Genomic DNA, 19,301 nt, shown 5'->3' with positions numbered 1-19,301 from the left:
ATGACAGAAAAGTAAACATTCAAATTTGGTAACAGTTTGAGTCCATTGATCACCCAGAGGCAGGTTACACATCATCCCCACAAATAGACTTTTGACATTCAGTATTAGTTTAACATAATCAGCACAGCAACAAAAAGAAAGAATACATTATAATGTTTATAATGTATTATATATTATTTGTACATAACACAAGCAAAATACACATGTCAGAAAGGGCTGTAGTGTGTGCTATCTTGTTGATCTTTGAGTGACCACTTTACCTTGTGATGCATAACCCTTATTTCCCAGAGCCACTGTTTCTCCCTTGAAACTGATAAAGTTTTTGTTCCATAAGTAAAGATCCTAAGTTAAAAAAATGTATTTGCCATCTTTGTAACAGAACTGCTGCCTTTTCCATGTATTTTTAAAATGAATAGACTTTTTCCCAATCCTATCTTTGTGTATATCTTATAAATAACTGGGAGACTACGATGCAATTGGTTTTCTGTCTGGAGATAGCAGGAGTTGTGCAGGCTTTGTGCATGCCCATCCTGGGTCAAAAAAGGGAAAGATCATTAATAGAATAGTTTTTGTTGTATCATCATTTATGCTTGCATAAAGCACAAGTCACTTCAGCCTGCCTATGATTCTAGATTGATTCAATTGAAGATTATCAGCAGGGCCACTGACTTATGGCAACTGAATAAGTCTTGGGGATCGCATTGCGTGGCTCCATCCATTTTTCAGTGAAATTGTAAACCAGTGGCCTTGATCATCAGTATTACAACACAAAGCAATGTCACTCAAGATATGTTTGTTCTGGTCCTACAGTCACAAATGTGTCACAGTACATTGTTGAAGATTACAAGCAATACAAATCCCCTTTAAACATTTTGCAGCTGTGAAAAGTATAAGATGTTGTTTATTTCTCATTGTTAGTACAGAAAATGAATGATCCTGTTTTGAGAAAGAAATCTTAGGGGAGAACAATTTTTATTTCAGTGACAGACTATGTTACAGTTCTTTACATTTTGGCCTCCAGCTCTTTATATTTAAAGACATAATTACTGACAGCACTGTAATTTTAATCTGTTAATGAACATTTACATAGGTCTCGCCCTCTTTGCTGATTTGTTGTGCGAAGTGCATCATCCTGACACTATACAAAGTGAACTTATAGGAATTGTTATAGCCTCAAGAAAAGGCACAACTTTATTTTGTCTGCGAGCGAGAGAGACAATCCTAGAGGTGTTTGCTGTGAGGACAAATTTTGGTGCTTTAAGCAAAGTACATGCATATAGATTTATTGGATGGTTAATGTGCCTTGCAGCTACATTTGTTAATACTTGGCATCAGGTTTTTGTTCATTCAGGCTCATATCATGAAGAATGGCTACCTGAATGAAGTATTGGAGAGCTGCCCAATCCTTCAGAAGAGCCTTTTGTCTTTTCTTTGGGACACCACGCTCTGCATCCCAACCAAGTGGGTGAACTTGCAAACAGGTCCTCTTTCAATTGTGCTGTATAATCGAACAACAACAACTTGTATTTATATAGCACCTTTAACGTAATAAAACATCCCAAGACCCCGGATGATGCAGCCTGTGGAGGAAGCACTTTTACTTTTCCATCTCTCCCCTTTCTCACTGGGAGAAGTGATTTACTGATGCTCAGCAGCCCTCTTGGCCATTCAGCTTAGGCTGGGGACTGACCACATAGGGGATTGACAGGCAAGCAACACCTGCATCCTACCTCTCCATAGGGCTCCATGTCAGTGCACCATTGTGCTGTGCAACTGTAGCTGTAATTTGAAAGCTTATTCATGGAGATCAGTATTGTGTTTTGCTGGTTAGTGGAAGTACATCTCCGGCAAGCAGTTAGTAAAATAGTGGGACAGACACATAAAATGATTTCAATGAATATTTAGCTTAATTTATTTTTGTTTGCTTTTCAGGAATGGTCATTTATTTAAGTTTCACCCAATTGAAAAGTAAGGATCCAATCATAGATTTTGTTGTTGTGGGGATGTTAAACAACCCATCTGTGAAATTGAGTCATGGAACTGGACTGCCACCATATAATGGACGCATATTCTACATGATGACAAACAATACAGATTTTACAGGAAAGGTCATTTCGTAGTTATCGCCCTTTTTAAAATAAGGTTTGAACATGACAGGAGAACACAAAATAAATGGGATTTGATTGTATAAGGCTAGCGGATTAGATACAGTAGGCAGCCTGACTGCAAGTTTCTCTGGGCACTTGTGTCTGGCCAGACTCCAGTGAAATAGGTGCTTTTATTTATGTCGGTCTCATTATTTATTGCCCTTTCATCAGCATGAGATGTTTCATTGACCCATGCGGAGAATGAGCATAGGGCTGTAATTACAGTTAAGATACAATCCCTTCCAACTAAGTAATTAAAATGAATTGTGTTTCAGCATAATTTCCTTCTGTTTACCACATCATAATTTTCTATTAGTTTTACACATGAGAAGACCTTTAAAACTGAAAAGGTTATATACATGACTTACCCCATCTGGCATACATGTAAAAGATCAGTATGTAGAACAGTGAGTTCAATCAGCTGTTAAACAGAGCAGATCTACTCTGTTGTATGAAAATCAGTTTAATGTTAATTCTATTTTTCTAATTAAAAACACATAAAGATGGCAATATAAGGAATTTTAAACACTTTTGAGTTTAACATAACAGTATGTAATTATTACAACATAAATTAGTATGATAAATCTATCTTTTTATTAGTATTTGGTAATATCTAAGCTATTGCACATTTCACTACTGTTTTTGGCAGTTGCTGTATCAATTTTATTGTGTGGATGATCTGAGATATTTTTCAGTGGTTTAAGTAATTTGTTTAGTATTGCGAAACCTGAAAGTACCCAAAGGCAGTTGGATTCTGATCTTGTGGGTATGGTACCTGTTCTAGAATTACAGATTATCTATTGCATCTGTTCTAATTCTACAACTGTGCCAAATCAGAGCTTTGCTTTTGGGATGGTCGTTGACCTGCTGTAATGGATCATGTGAATTGAGGGGACTTGTGGCAGCCTTTCAGATGTATTTGACATTGAATGGGTGTGTTCCAGTACATGTAACGTTAGTGCTGTATTGTAACTTCTTGAACTAAAAAGAAGCTGATCTGTTAGTAACAAAACTTTTCACAAACTGCTTAAAGCCTTCAGGAAAATTCTACAGCACATTCTTGCACCACAACAAATGCAAATGGAGGAATTCAGTGATTTTCCAATTCTACCCTGATGTATTCATTCAGACAGACCCACATAAAATCATTTTGCAGAGCCCATATTCTAAAATGTGCATACTTTGATACTTGTGAGTGAATATTCTTAAGTGCTAATATAGGAGCAAAGGGAAAACTGTCTGCCTCGGAGCAAAGAGAAGCTTGGGATATAGTTGATTTACTTCAGTTAATACAAATTTCTTAAGCCTATCACATATCGCTGATATTAACGATTGAATTCCATGTATTCTTTCTCTGTCTGCTATTTTAACAGGGGAGTTAACCCATTTAAAATAAACAAGTTAACACTCCTATTGGACAGAAGTACCTCATTCAAACATGTTATCACCAACAGTCATTTCTAAAGTGAAATAGATTTTGCAAAAGGATGCCAGCAAAAACTACAGGTTCGATTTTAACTCCAGGGTGGAATCATGGCAAAGCAAGCAGCCGGGAGTGGTAGCAGGGAGACCTGGCCAGCAGTGGTAGCAGGGAGACCTGGCCAGGCCTCATTAACATGAGACTTGCCAACTTCCCAACCAAAACGGCTGCCTGGCCATTAAAATTGGGCAGCAGAAGGTTCCTGCCATGGACCATAAGGAACTGTCCCCAACAAAAGGTAGTGCTCTGGGTAGGGGGTGGGGGGAGCCCATGGCAAGGGAGCCCTCCGCTCCATTTTAACTGCTCCCCCCTGCCCGATCTCAGCCAGGGGAGTTAAAATCGACCCTTACATATTACAGAATTACCTCAGATCGTGTGCACATAAATCAGGGGTCCAACACCTTGGCCAACTAAAATGTTAGACGACGAAATTTCACTGACAGCAAGGATTTGATTACATATAATCATCACGATTTAGGCTACAGCATCTTGAGTAGGCTATCAGATGGACTGTGTAGGTAGTCTGTTGTGCGGCTGTCGGTAAAAAGGACATTTCTACCTCTGACGTGAATCTTTAAATGCCTGGGAGTTGTAATTCTTAAGTTCTTTCGAGAGCACTGTTGAAATACTGACATTTTATTCTCATCTTCTTCATAATGGCAATGTCATAGCAATTTTGGGGGAAAAAATAGTAGTGTGGCTTGGAAAATAAAGAAAAAAGCATGTTCAAAAGATTAAAGGAGTCAGCATATTGAGCAATGTTTAAGCTTACACTGTGTCTGCCCACTTTTGGATTGATGTTTAATCGTGCATGAAGTAACATGGTGATCATTTTTGTAAAGCCATGGTGTCATTGGTATGTAAACAGAAGTGAATTTAGATTTCTATTGGCATGAATTGGATATGCAATACAGTATTATCTTGGTGAAGCAACATTAGAAGCTAGTATGGATTAATTCTGCTGTGACAGTGATTTGACCAAAATATTCATTTGCTAGTGTATCTATGAGAATTAGATAATATAATTAAAATCAAAAGATGCCATAACAATATTTATGGCTCTTACACAAATTGCAAGGTGTACACAGCTGACTCAATATAACGCTGCTGTCAAAAATTGCTAGCGTAGCTTTTGAGTTCGCTCTGTGTTGTATCTGTCCAAAGGTTTTAATTAAAGTAATAATCTAAGGAAGGCTACTTCATTTTGTATGTAGAAGTAAAGAGTACAAAAACGAATATGGCTAAAATATTTTTTAATTTTACAACACGTGGCAGAATGGAAACTTTTCTGCAAAAATTAGAAATTTCACAGAAGAAACAATTCTTGCATGTTGCATATGTTGTGATTTGAGAAGAGTTATCAGTGACTAAAATGCTTTATGCAAACAAATTCTATAATACATAACCCGAAGGTGGTTAGAAAATAGTTCATCACAAATATGTGTGTGCTTTATGCTGTTTTATGTCATACTGCTCAGCTTGATTTGTCTGTCATTTCTGTATTTCGTAAGGAACCTTTAATCTTGTAAAATTGTGGTGTGTATCTTCCATTGCTCGAATTGAATGGCTTTGTATAAATCAATGTCATAAGCTGTTTCCTCTCTTGCCATATTTCCTAACACATTAAATATAGATGTTTGTAAATTCTCCATAATTTCTCGTTCATTCTGCATGTCTTGAGATAATCAAGGCCAACAGGAATTTCATACAGTATTACTGTGTTTGAAAAGTTCACTTCAAGTTATTTCAAGCTTGTCGTTGGTGATGAAATTGTAGCTGTTTTACACAAAGCAAAGAAACTTTACAAATTTATTAGCACATTGCGATACAAATATAACAACAAATATTGATGATTTTAAACTTGAATTTGCTCCTAAAATTCTCCAAGCCTTTAAACTTGCAAACAATCAAACCTGAAGAATTGTGGTGGAAATATAATTAATGAGAAAAATTACAACATTTTGTTGCAATTTTTAATAAATAATTGTTAGGCATATTTTGCTTTCCATAATTTGAAATACAGACTACAAAGTATGAAACCTATTCATCTAAAATGTGACATGTGGCACCCATCCTGTGTCTGTTCTCATTCGGAGCATCCTGCTAAATGTTATCACTATAGAATAACTCAGATTTTACTGGGAAAAGGAAATTTTAAAATGATAAAATAAACTTGTTACCATTTCGCTGTTTTAGAAGAATTATATGATAATGTTTGGCTGTTTTTCTTTACTGCTTTGATGTAATTCCCTTCACCTCACTGTTTTGACTTGTAAGTCCCTTCACTACATTTCTGTGTGTGTCAGATCAGCAATGTTCCTAGCTCAGTTTTTGTATATACCTATTGCTCATTCAACTGAAAACCCAAAAGGATAGCCTCATTCCACATCATTGCATAAATGAATCAATATTTAAATATTTGTGTTTATGCATAGTAGGTCAAATTTGGAATTGTAAGAAGGTAAATAAAGCCTGGAATCCTTTACGATAATAAGTTAAACCTGGGGCTCCTTTTTTGAGTAAGTGAAGCCTGGGGATCCTTTATAATGGTAGGTAAAGACTGGGCCTCTCTTACGATGGTGGATTAAGACTAGGACTCCCTTATAATGGTAGATAAAGATTGGGACTCCCTTACGGTGGTAGGTGGAGACTGGGCTCCCTTATAATGGTAGGTAAAGAGTGACGCCCCCTTACGATGGTAGGTAAAGACTAGGGCTCCCTTACGATGGTAGATAAAGACTAGGGCTCCCTTACGATGGTAGATAAAGACTAGGGCTCCCTTATAAATGTAGGTAAAGACTGGGCTCCCTTATAAAGGTAGGTAAAGACTAGGCCCTCTTACGATAGTAGGTAAAGACTGGGCCCCCTTTGATGGTAGGTAAAGATGGGCTCTGTTACAACAACAATTTGCATTTATATAGCACCGTTAACGTAGTAAAAAGCCCCAAGGCGCTTCATAGGAGCGATTATCAAACAAAATTTGACACCGAGCCACAAGGAGAAATTAGGACATGTGACCAAAAGCTTAGTCAAAGAGGTAGGATTTAAGGAGCATCTTAAAGGGGGAGAGAGAGCAGAGAGGCATAGAGGTTTAGGGAGGGAGTTCCAGAGCTTAGGGCCTAGGCAGCTGAAGGCACGGCCGCCAATAGTGGAGCAATTAAAATCAGGGATGCGCAAGAGGCAAGAATTGGAGGAGTGCAGAGATCTCGGAGGGTTGTAGGGCTGGAGGAGGTTACAGAGATAGGGAGGGGTGAGGCCATGGAGGAATTTGAAAAGAAGGATGAGAATTTTAAAATCGAGGAGTTCCCGGACCGGGAGCCAATGTGGGTCAGCGAGCACAGGGATGATGGCTGAACGGGACTTGGTGTGAGTTAGGATACGGGCAGCAGAGTTTTGAATGAGCTCAAGTTTATGGAGGGTGGAAGATGGGAGGCCGGCCAGGAGAACATTGGAATAATCAAGTGTAGAGGTAACAAAGGCATGAATGAGGGTTTCAGCAGCTGATGGTACATAAAGACTGGAGCTCCCTTACGATGGAAAGGACTCCTTTATGACAGGTGAGACAGTGGCAAAGGAAAATAATACAGTGGAAAGTTTACATTCTATGCAGCAGTTTTCACTGTTCCATTAGTCAGAGAAATATTAAAAATGAAACAAAGAATTTGTATTATTATAGAGCCCATCACGTCCTCAGGACATCACAAAGCATTTCACAGCCAATGAGCTAGTATTGAAGTGCAGCAATTTTTGTTACCTAGGCAAACGTTGCAGCTAATTTGCACATGTTAGCGGCACACAAACAACTGAGAGATAAGTGACCAGTTAATCTGTTCTGATGATGTGGGTTGAAGGAGACCAGAAGAACTCCCCTGCTCTTCTTCAAATAGTACCATGGAATCTTTTATGTCCACCTTAACAGGCAGACAGGCCTCTGTTTAACATCCCAACCAAAGGTTAGCGTCTCCAACAGTGCAACACTCCCTCATTACTGCACTGAAATAATGAACGGGTCATTTGAAAATAAGAGCACTTAAAATTCATAAGGTAACAGGGCCAGACAGAATGCATCCAATGATATTTAATGAAATTTGGACAGAAGTAGGGAAAGATGGGTTGAAAATTTTCTCAGCTCATTAAATAAATGAAGAATACCAGAAGATTAAAAAAATAGTTCATGTTAGAACAGTTTTTCTTAAAAGCCAGAAACATGATCCTGAGATCGATGGTAGGAAAAACAATGATGATGATTATGAAGGAAACAATTCAATCTCATAACATGAGTAACGGCAATAAATTCCAAGCCAACATGGATTGATGAAAGGCAGGACATGCCTAACAAATGTACTGGCCCTATTAATTAACATGGTGCCTGTTTCTGGACTTTGAAACGGCATTAGATAAGCAAATTCACAAGAGCCTTGCGGATAAAGTGAAAACGCTTCCTATTTGGAGTCATCAAATTGTGGTAAATGGTGATTGAGAAGCATTCAAAAGGAAACTGCATTAAGCTTTCATTCAACAATAGATGTAATATATTTGGATTTTGAACAGTTCTTCGATAAGGTACCACATTGTAAACTCATGACTAAAGTCAGAGCATGTGGAGTCAGGGGACAGGTAGCAGAATGGATAGTAAGCTGGCTACAATATAGAAAACAGAGAGTAGGGGTTAATGGTAACTACTCAGACTGGTAGAAGGTGGGAAATGGTGTTCCACAGGGATCAGTGCTGGGACCACTGTTGTTCACAATTTACATTAACAATTTGGACTCAGGAATCGGAAGTCCAATTTCAAAATTTGCAGGTGACATCAAATTGCATGTAGTTAGTACAAAGGAAGAATGTGTCAAAATGCAAGAAGACATTAACAAACTTGCAGAATGGGTGTGTAATTGGCAAATGAATTTCAAGAAAGATAAGTGAGGTGGTGTATTTTGGTGGGAATAATAAGGAGGCCTCATATTGCTTGGATAATAAGAGTCTAAATGGGGTAGAGGAGCAAAGGGGTCTAGGGGTACAGATACACAAAACACTAAAAGTAGTGACTCAGGTTAATAAGGCCATAAAAAAGGCAAACCAAGCACTGGGGTTCATTTCTAGAGGGATAGAATTGAAAAGCAGAGAAGTTATGTTAAAGTTGTATAGAACCTTGGTTAGACCACACTTGGAGAACTGTGCTCAGTTCTGGTCTCCATTTTATAAAAAGGATATAGAGGCATTGGAGAGGGTGCAAAAAAGGTTCACAATGATAATACCAGAACTGAGAGGATATACTTATCAGGAAAGGCTGAACAGGCTGTGGCTTTTTTCTCTAGAAAAGAGAAGGCTGAGGGGTGACCTGATAATGAAAGGATTTAACAGGGTACAAATAGAGAAAATATTTCTACTTGTGGGGGAGTCCAAAACTAGAGATCATAAATATAAAATAGTCACTAATAAATCCAATAGGAAATTCAGGAAAAACTTCTTTATCCAAAGAGTGGAACATGCTACCACAGAAGTAGTTGAGGCGATTAGCATAGATGCATTTATGGGGGAGCTAGATAAACACATAAGGGAGAAAGGAATAGAAGGATTTGCTGATAGGGTTAGATGAAGTAGGGAGGGAGGAGGCTTGTGTGGAACATAAATGCCGACATAGACGTTTAGGGCCGAATGGCCTGTTTCTGTGGTGTAGCCTCAATGTAACAATCTAAATGGTTTAGGACAGGAAATTTTAAAAATGCCGATATCAGCTCATGAAACAAGGCGCAGATGGTGGAGCGAGCTAAATGGTCTCAATGGTTTCTCATTCCTTCATTGGTATATTTTTTTGAAGGTCATTTTCCCTCTTTTTAAGATATTTCCTCAGCTTCACTTTCTTGGATCTTTCTTCACTGAAACCCAGCCCCAGTTGAGAAGGGAAGCAAGTTGGTGGGATATTCCGAAACCACCTCACTGTCACTTTGGGGCCAAAAATCCGCAGTCCTCAGTTCACTGTAACTTTACAGGAATGAGCTGGAAAGGCTGGTTTCTCTAGTTTCTCTCCTATCTCCTCTCATGCCCTCTCCAAGCTCATCTTGACCATGAGACCCACCTCCTGCTCCCTCGACCCTATTCCCACCAAACTGCTGACCACTCAACTTCCCTTCCTGGCCCCCATGTTAGCTGATATTGTTAACGATTCCCTCTCCTCAGGTACTGTCCGCCTCCCCTTCAAATCTGCTGTCATCATCCCCCTCAAAAAACACCCTCAGACCCCACTGTCCTTGCAAACTACCACCCCATCTCCAACCTCGCTTTCCCCTCCAAAGTCCTTAAACGTGTTGTCACCTTCCAAATCCAAGCCCATCTTTCCCGTAACTCCATGTTTCAACATCTCAGGTTTCCACCCCTGCCACAGTACTGAAACGACCCTTATCAAAGTCACAAATGACATCCTATGTCTGTAACCATGGTAAACTATCTCTTCTCATCCTTCTCGACCTGTCTGCAGCCTTTGACATGGTTGACCACACCATCCTCCTCCGGCATACAGCTGGGTAGGACTGCGCTCGCCTGGCTCCATTCTTACCTATCCAGTCGTAGCCAGACAATCACCTGCAATGGCTTCTCTTCCAGTTCCCGCACCGTTACCTCTGGGGTCCCCCAATGACCTATCCTTGGCCCCTCCCATTTCTCGTGTACATGATCCGTGCACATCATCCGAAGAAACATCAGATTCTACATGTAGGCGGATGACACCCAGTTCTACCACACCACCTCTCTCATCCCTCCACTGTCTCTCATTTGCCACACTGTCCGACATCCAATACTGGATGAGCAAAAATTTCGTCCAACTAAATATTGGGAAGACCGAAGCCCTGGAATTATCTCCCTAAACCTTTCCATCTCTCCACCTCTCTCTCTTCCTTTAAGACATTCCTTGAAACCTATCTCTTTGACCAAGCTTTTGGTCACCTGTCCAAATACCTCCTTATGTGGCTCGGTGTCAAATTTTGTTTGATAATCGCTCCTGTGAAGCACCTTGGGACATTTTAATATGTTAAAGGCGCTATATCAATGCAAGTAGTTGTTGTAATTAGGGTGGAATCCAGCTATGCCAGGTCCCAGTCTTACATTGGGTTTTCCATGGGCCTTGTAAGGAGTAGAACTCACAATGGGACTATCCAGACTAGGATAGGCAGTGATACACGTGGAGAAACCAGGCTGACCATTCTACCTAACAGCAGGAACGGGCCACACAGGTGCCCAGGCCAGGCCGAGATCATAGCCTGGACCCCAAAAACAAAGGAGTAACTTCATGTTTAAATGCGGCCTCTTACACTTAGGAACACAGGAACAGGAGTAGACCATTCAGCCCCTCGTGCCTCCTCTGCCATTCAATCAAATCAAAACTGATCTGAAGCTCAACTTCATTTACCCGCCTTTGACCCATTTTCCTTGATACTCTTAAATAAAATCTATCAAACTCAGTCTTGAACATTTCAATTGACCCAGCATCCACAGCCTTTTTGGGGGAGAGAATTCCAGATATCCACTACTCTGTGTGAAAAAGCCTACCTGATTTCATTCCTGAATGGCCTAGCTCTAATTTTAAGATTGTCCCCCCTTATTCTGGATTCCCCACCAGAGGAAATAGTTTCTCTCTATCTATCCAATTGAATCCCTTTATCATGACCCTGTGCTAACAAATTATACCCCAAACCATATTATACCCCAAACCATATCATACACCATATTATACCCCAAACCATATCATACCCCAAATTATACCCCAAACCATATCATACCCCAAATTATACCCCAAACCATATCATACCCCAAACCATACCCCAAACCATATCATACCCCAAATCATATCATACCCCAAATCATATCATACCCCAAATCATATCATACCCCAAATCATATCATACCCCAAATCATATCATACCCCAAATCATATCATACCCCAAATCATATCATACCCCAAATCATATCATACATTAAAAATTACTGATTTAGATCGCCTTTTACTTTGATAGATATACATTTTTCTGGCTTATTACATCCTTTGTATTTTAGCATGAAAAAAAACTAGGTGTTTGTGGAACTGCTGTAAATCTGGACTATAATCCTAGCCATGCTTTTTTTTGAGATCCAGACAACATGACAGCAAAATTTATACCTAACTAAGTCTTGTCAATCGAGCACCAGGGCACTGCCACTCCAAGCAATACTATCCACAAACGAAATTGGTTGCAGTGACAGTGTACCTTGTTTACATTTGTTTTTCAAAGTTCAAGCACCATGACTCATTTTTCACCCTTTTGCTTTCAATTTATCTTTTCCCCTGTGATTTTTGTGCCAAAATACACAGTTTGATGGTCGGCATGTGTTCTGTAGTGATACTAGCTATATTGGACAGCTCGCTTTACTGTCCCTCCCCACATAGGGTGCTGTGTTTGGAGAGGCAACAGATGGGTCAAATGAGAGAGAGGGGAAGTTAGCAATCCTTGTTCAATATAATGCATATCCTGATTGTGATGCAACTGTGTTCATTTTTGGTTGTGTCTTGCAAACAGCTTTTGATTCCTTTTCATCACCGTTATTTATAATTTAGTTATATTTATTTTTCCCTTCAGTCCTCCTCAAAGGAGTTTACTTTTTTCTCCAATGAGACACTGGCCCTGATTTTAAAGTGGGGAAAACGGGTCGAGGCCGGTAAGTGAAATCGGCCTGATCTTAACCCCCTCCAACGTACCATTCTCACTGGGCAAGGGGGGTTAGAATTGATCCCCACTGTGTGTTGCTGTAGCATATTGTGGAAAACGTAAGTAAATTATAATGAATCTTAAACTGTGAAATGCACAGTCTACTGCAATGTAGGTGGCATCACAATAAACGGTTAGTACAGTATCAGTAAGACTGAGATCATCTATTAACCTAACTGCTTTTAGTGTAATGGATCATAAAGTGATAGTTCCTGCAAATTTTCTGTTGATTATGAGTCGATGAATTTGCAGTGAATATGTCATTAACCCTTACATGTTAAGATCATTGTGCATCAACTATGTAGAATATATGGTACTAAAGGAGGAGGGAAGGCTGAAGGGAGCATTTTCTGCACCAAGTACTTCCCCACGTGTCTTGTTTTAACAATACAGATACCTTCAGATTATTAGGGGACACCTTGATTTTTGTACCATACACTTCTCATAACGATCTGCCTTTTTGTGTTTGCAGCCTGCTCCTGAGCTTCTCCTATCATATAAAGGTGACCCATCTATATCATCAACAACAACCACTTGCATTCATATAGCGCCTTTAATGTAGGAAAACGTCCTAAGGCGCTTCACAGGAGTGTAATAGGACAAAAATTGAAACCGAGCCAAAGAAGGTATTAGAAGGGGTATTAGAAGACTAAAAGCTTGGCCAAAGAGGTAGGTTTAAAGAAGGAGAGACAGGTAGAGAGGCAGAGAGGGAATTCCAGAGCTTAAGGCCTGGACAGCTGAAAGCACGGCCGCCAATGGCGGGGCAAAGGGAATGGGCGAGGGGGGCCCCAGGAGGCTCCAATGATTTCAATGGAAGACAGTGCTTCAGCCTGGCCTAGCGTCGACCTTGAACTCAGAAAGATCACAACCGGTTGAGTATGGAGCAGTGCTCAGATTGCCACTCGATGGAGCTGTTCCAGGAGGGAAACTCCTCCTCCTCCTTCCAGTGTGTCATCAGAGGAAGAAAACATGGGGCAAAATTCACAATAGGCAGAAGGGATCTTGCTTTTTTTTTAAAATGAGGGAGAGAACATATTTTGCCAACCCTTCCCTTCTTTAAAAAATAAAAAATAGATGGGAATTATATTATGGCAGCTGGTTATACATTACTCAAACAATCTTGTGGTTATGACACCGTCTAAACCATTAAATGAAATTGTTGACCATAAGCACTCTCCACAGCCGTTATTCTGTATATATAAATATCTGTATATATAAATATCTGCTTATGTGTAAATCAGGATCAAAGTAAATCCTTTATCAGGTCCCATTTCATAATGTTTAGTTTAGGATGCAATGCTGTCGCTATTCTCTTATGGATAAACCACGTTGTGAGCAATCGAATGCTTGACCTAACTTACTGAATACCCGAGGATCTCAGCATGATATAGTTACTCAAGAGAACAAAGAGAAATATCTCAAAAGTTATTCAAACATGTATCTATTTACAGAACAGATGGAAATCCGACATAATGAGGCGCAGATTTAAACCACAAGAGGACAGTTTCACAATTCTAAGAAATTCCAAAAGTCACAACTGAAACCAAGGCCTAAATTTTAACTCGGATAAACTGGTGGGTTGGGGTCGGCAGGGGTGGGGGGGGGGGGGGGGGCAGTAAAAATGTTAAAAATCTAAAACCCGCCCCCAACCCGCCCATTTCCGGTTTTAACACAGGCGGGACAAGGGTCAGGCAACCAACCTGCTCTCAGGAGGCACGTCGATCACTGAAAGCTTTCAAGGAGGCTGCGGGCCTCCACTTTTACAGCTTTTTTGTTTTTAACCCATGGCGATCTTCTACATCACGCCATGTGAGAGGAGGTGAGGAGGCGCGGATCAACAGGTGCCTTTAATGCACGGCTTGTGGGTCCGGAGGAGCAGGAGTGCTTTCCCCATGCCCAACAAGCCTACCTGCAGCGACTGCCCCCCCCACGATCTACCAACCCCCCAACGATCTATGAAACCCCCCCGATCTCCAACCCCCTGATGACTCCTGACCTCACTCCCCCCCGATGACGCCCAACCCTGACCCCCGTGACTCCCAACCCTGACTCCCTAATGACCCCCGACTCCGATGACTCCCGATGACTCCCGACCCCGACGACTCGCGATGACTCCCGACCCCCGATGACTCCCGACTCCGACCCCCCAATGACTCCCGACACAGACGACTCCCGACCCCAATCCCCCCGATGACTCCCGACCCCAATCCCCCCGATGACTCCCGACCCAAGACCCCATGACCGACCGCCCCCCCCCCCCCCGCCCGCTATCTAAGATTTACCTTCTCGCATCCTCTTCTTTCCTCTTCTCCCACCTGTCGGGTGGGAAACCAACACAAAAAAAATAAAAGACGTCTTTACGTCAAAATCGTAAGGACGTCCGGGAAACCCCTACTTCTGGGTTTCCCGTCAGGAATTCCCCTACACCTCGCCCTCTTCCCGGCTCCGTGTTAAAATTTAGGCCCAAATGTTTGTCATTAATTACACACAATATCTCGAAAAGATGACTTACTGGTGAAATGGACTGAATACCTGCGTCTTGTGTTTGTTCACTGACGGGGTAAACTCAAGTTTCTCGGCTGATCCTTCTAGTTGAGTGAAGCACACTAGTTTTCTCCACAGCAACAAATAAAAAGGGGCTCAATTTTGAATGGTGGCGGGTTGGCAGCAGTGGATGGGGGAGCAGTGGGAAGTGCACATGGCAAACCCGAATAAACAAAACTTACCGTTTCCGATGCGATCGCATCGTAATTGATAGTGGTTAACGTCCTCTCTGGGTTTCACGCCCAGCAGCCAGCTTGATTGACAGGCTGGCTGCCATCAGGAGCTGCAATGCTGAGGGGGGGGGGGGGGGGGGGGGGAGAGAAGAGAGAGAGAGAGAGAGCGCGAGACGTCACCCAGTGCTGGAACAGAAGACCGGGGCGGCGGGGGGGGGGGGGGGGTGGGTGGGTTAGTGGAAGATCCGGGGGGGGTGGGGGGGGAAGGAGAGGGGAAGATCCGGGGGGGGTGGGGGGGAAGGAGAGGGGGAGATCCAGGGGGGTGGGGGGGGGAAGGAGAGGGGGAGATCCGGGGGGGGGTGGGGGGGGAAGGAGAGGGGAAGATCCAGGGGGGGGTGGGGGGGGAAGGAGAGGGGAAGATCCGGGGGGGGGGTGGGGGGGGAAGATCCGGGGGGGGTGGGGGGGGAAGGAGAGGGGAAGATCCGGGGGGGGGGTGGGGGGGGAAGGAGAGGGGAAGATCCGGGAGGGGGGGTGGGGGGGGAAGGAGAGGGGAAGATCCGGGAGGGGGGGTGGGGGGGAAGGAGAGGGGAAGATCCGGGAGGGGGGGTGGGGGGGAAGGAGAGGGGAAGATCCGGGGGGGGGGGTGGGGGGGAAGGAGAGGGGAAGATCCGGGGGGGGTGGGGGGGGAAGGAGAGGGGAAGATCCGGGGGGGGAGGGGAAGATCCGGGGGGGGGGGGGAAGGGGAGGGGAGGGGAAGATCCGGGGGGGGGGGGGGGAAGGGGAGGGGAAGATCAGAGGGTGAAGAAGGGTTGATCGGGGGGGACATCGGGGGTGGGGGGTGAAGAGGAGGAGATCGGGGGATATTAGGGGGTGAAGAGGGGGAGATCGGGGGGACATCAGGAGTGAATCAGAAGCCGTGGGAAAGCCACCCAGGTAATTAAAAATCGTTCTAACTACCTAATATGTCACAAGTAAAGTGCCTTACGTACCTCAATGAGGTACATTTGGCTCTTTAACTATTATCCCACTGGATTTAATTGCCGGTGGGACTTCCGGATTCGGGACGCCCGGGCGCACACAGGTGCATCCGTGGGGAACTCGGAAATCGACAGGTTGGAGCCGGGCTCCGAACCCGAACGGGATTTCCCCGATTTTCGGAGCTCCCCGCCCCCAACGCACCTGCAATTTCCCGGGAAAATCAAGCCCAAGGTCTTCCTCTTAGCCCAGGTACTGGGAGAACTTTCCTTGGTGCCTCACAGTGATGGACCCAAAAGCTTTTAGTTGTGTTGAAAACAAAGTGCACAACACAAAACTCTCATTACTAAGATGAACCATTATCAGATAAATCACTCCTTGCCCTACACTGGCACCACAAAAGTCCACTGTTTGAATTTGCACTGCTTGCTATAAATGCTGTCATGATGAGGCATTTTATTAATGATTTTATCAAAATTATTTGAAATTAGTCTACCTAACAAGATTCACTTCACTTCAAAGTAATACATCGTGTGAAGCCCTTTGAGATGTTTCTGGGAGGTGTGATAAGGCAGCAATAACACGGTATGATAAATGCAAGTTTCCTTTTTGCTTAATTTGTAATCATCTAACGTGAGCGAACAAATGTTGTCCAGGTTACATACCTAACAAGCACAGGTAGCACATGGCCATGGGAATGGGAAGGTATCACATGCTTCCACTAATGTAATACGGAAGGTCCAATATCTATGAGGAAGAATACCATCCATTAATTCTATTCAATTATGTTTTCTCCCAGAAAAACATAATTTCCTACCCCACTTCCAGGAGCAACAATGTATAATTTCAGTACTTTTGTCAGATTTCCTTTGCAAATGAGGATACAGACAAAATAAATAAACCATCTACAGAGTGATGTAAACGGCTACATATTTTCACCCCTCAGGCACTGCATTGCAGTTTGGCTCCATGTCAGCTATGATCGCTGTTATGAATATGATTGAAAACAATAGCTGAAGATAAGCACAAGAAACAAAATACCTTGAGACAACATCATGACACAATTAAAATATTGCACAGCAGTAACTTCAAAGTATGGTCACACATACAAAATATGGGGAATTTCTCCTGTGATTGTCCTGATCCACAAAAGGCTTGGGTGGGCAGTTAAAATATATATGTAGATCGGCCTCCAGTGGGGCCCATGTGTTGCTAAGCTGCTGCTGTGACAAGTTTTTTTTTTACATCAGCTGCCATAATGTCATTAGAGGCTGGCATTAGAGGTCGATGATGAAACTCAAAATAATGCACATTGGGTAACTGACTGACCAAAGGAATTTAGTGTTAACCATGTCTCAGTGGTTGGCACTCTCATCTCTGAGGTCAGAAGGTTATGGGTTCAAGCCCTGCTCCAGGGACTTGAGCACAAAATCTAGGCTGACATTTGATTGCAGTACTGAGGGAGGGCTGCACGGTCGGAGGTGCCGTCTTTCAGATGGAATGTTAAACAGAGGCCCCGTCTGCCCCCTCAGGGGGACAAAAAAGATCCCATGGCATATTTTGACGAATAGCAGGGGAGTTCTCCCTGGTGCCCCAGCCAATATTTATCTGTCAACCAACATCACTGAAACAGATTATCTGGTCATTATCACATTGCTGTTTGTGGAAGCTTACTCTGTGCAAATTGGCTTCCGCATTTCCTACATTACAACAGTGACTGCATTTTATAGGAACATAGGAACAGGAGTAGGCCATTTAGCCCCCCAAGCTGTTCCACCATTCAATGAGATCACGGCTGACCTGTGACCTAACTCCATATACCCTATACTACATATGGGCCTTAGCCCCACATCCCTTAATAACTTTGGTTAACAAAAATCTATCAATCTCAGATTTAAAATTAACAATTGAAATAACATCAACTGCTGTTTGAGGAAGAGAGTTCCAAACTTCTACCACCCTTTGCGAGTAGAAGTGTTTCCTAACTTCACTCCTAAAAGCTCTGGTTCTAATTTTTAGGCTATGTTCCCTAGTCCTAGATTCCCAACCAGTGGAAGTAGTTTCTCTCTATCTACCCTATCAGTTCCCCTTAATATCTTGAAAACTTCAATCAAATCAACCCTTAATCTTCTAAATTCCAGGGAATACAACCCTAGTTTGTATAATTACGCCTTGTAATTTAACCCTTGGAGTCCAGGTATCATTCTAGTAAACCTACGCTGCACTCCCTCCAAGGCCAATATATCCTTCCTAAGGTGCGGTGCCCAGAACTGAACACAGTACTCCAGGTGTGGTTTAACCAGGGCTTTAGCTGTGGCATAACTTCTACCCCTTGTATTCTAATCCTCTAGATATAAAGGCCAGCATTCCATTAACTTTTTTGATTATTTTCTGTACCTGTCCATGACATTTTAATGATCTATGTACATGGACCCCTAAGTCTCCTTTAATCTCCACTGTTTCAAGTGTTTCACCATTTAGAAAGTACTCTGATCTATCCTTTTTCAAAGCAGATGACCTCATACTTGCCTACAGTGAAATCCATTTGCCACAGTTTTGCCCATTCATTTAATCTATTAATATCTCTGTAATTTTATGCTTCCATCTACACTTCTCACAATGCTGCCTATCTTTGAGTCAGCAGCAAACTTGTATATGTGGCTCTCTATCCCGTCATCTGAGTCATTAATAAATACAGTGAGTAGTTGAGGCCCCAACACAGATCCCTGTGGGACACCACTAGTCACATCCTGCCAATTTGAGTACCTGCCCATTATCCCTGCTCTCTGTCTCCTGCTGCTCAGACAATTTCCTAATAAGGTCAATAATTTGCCCTCAATTCCATGAGCTTCAACTTTAGCTAACAGTCTCTTATGAGGGACTTTATCGAATGCCTTCTGGAATTCCATATGAACAACATCCATAGACATTCCGCTGTTCCCTACTTTAGTCACCTCTTTAAAAAATTCAATCAGGCTCGTCAGGCATGATGTACCCTCTACAAATCCATACTGGCTTTCCCTGATCAGCTGAAAATTTTCAAGGAGTTCAGTCACCCTATCCTTAATTATAGACTCTAGTAATTTCCAGACAACAGATGTTAGGCTAACTGGTCTATAATTCCCTGGTTTCCCTCTCACCTTTCTTAAATAGTGGAGTGACATGTGCAATTTTCCAATCTAAAGGAACAGTTCCAGAATCGAGAGAACTTTGGAAGATTATAGTTAGGGCAGCTGCAATATTCTCA

General features: G+C 42.4%; 1 long non-coding RNA gene across 1 annotated transcript in view; it reads right to left on the bottom strand.

Moving 5' to 3' along the window:
- Positions 1-5,321: 5,321 nt before the first annotated feature.
- LOC137321503 (uncharacterized) overlaps positions 5,322-19,301 on the bottom strand; it is a 29,302-nt gene continuing 15,322 nt past the window's right edge. Inside the window, exons 2-3 of the long non-coding RNA XR_010962839.1 lie at positions 16,720-16,801; positions 5,322-5,403 (exon numbers count right to left, since the gene is read on the bottom strand). This is a non-coding gene — a long non-coding RNA (uncharacterized lncRNA). The remainder of the gene's footprint in view (positions 5,404-16,719; positions 16,802-19,301) is intronic.

This window comes from Heptranchias perlo, chromosome 5 (assembly GCF_035084215.1).
Source record: "Heptranchias perlo isolate sHepPer1 chromosome 5, sHepPer1.hap1, whole genome shotgun sequence".
Taxonomy (NCBI): Eukaryota; Metazoa; Chordata; class Chondrichthyes; order Hexanchiformes; family Hexanchidae; genus Heptranchias; species Heptranchias perlo.
Note: the sequence above shows the minus strand (reverse complement) of the source record. Positions and strands in the feature narration are given on the sequence as shown.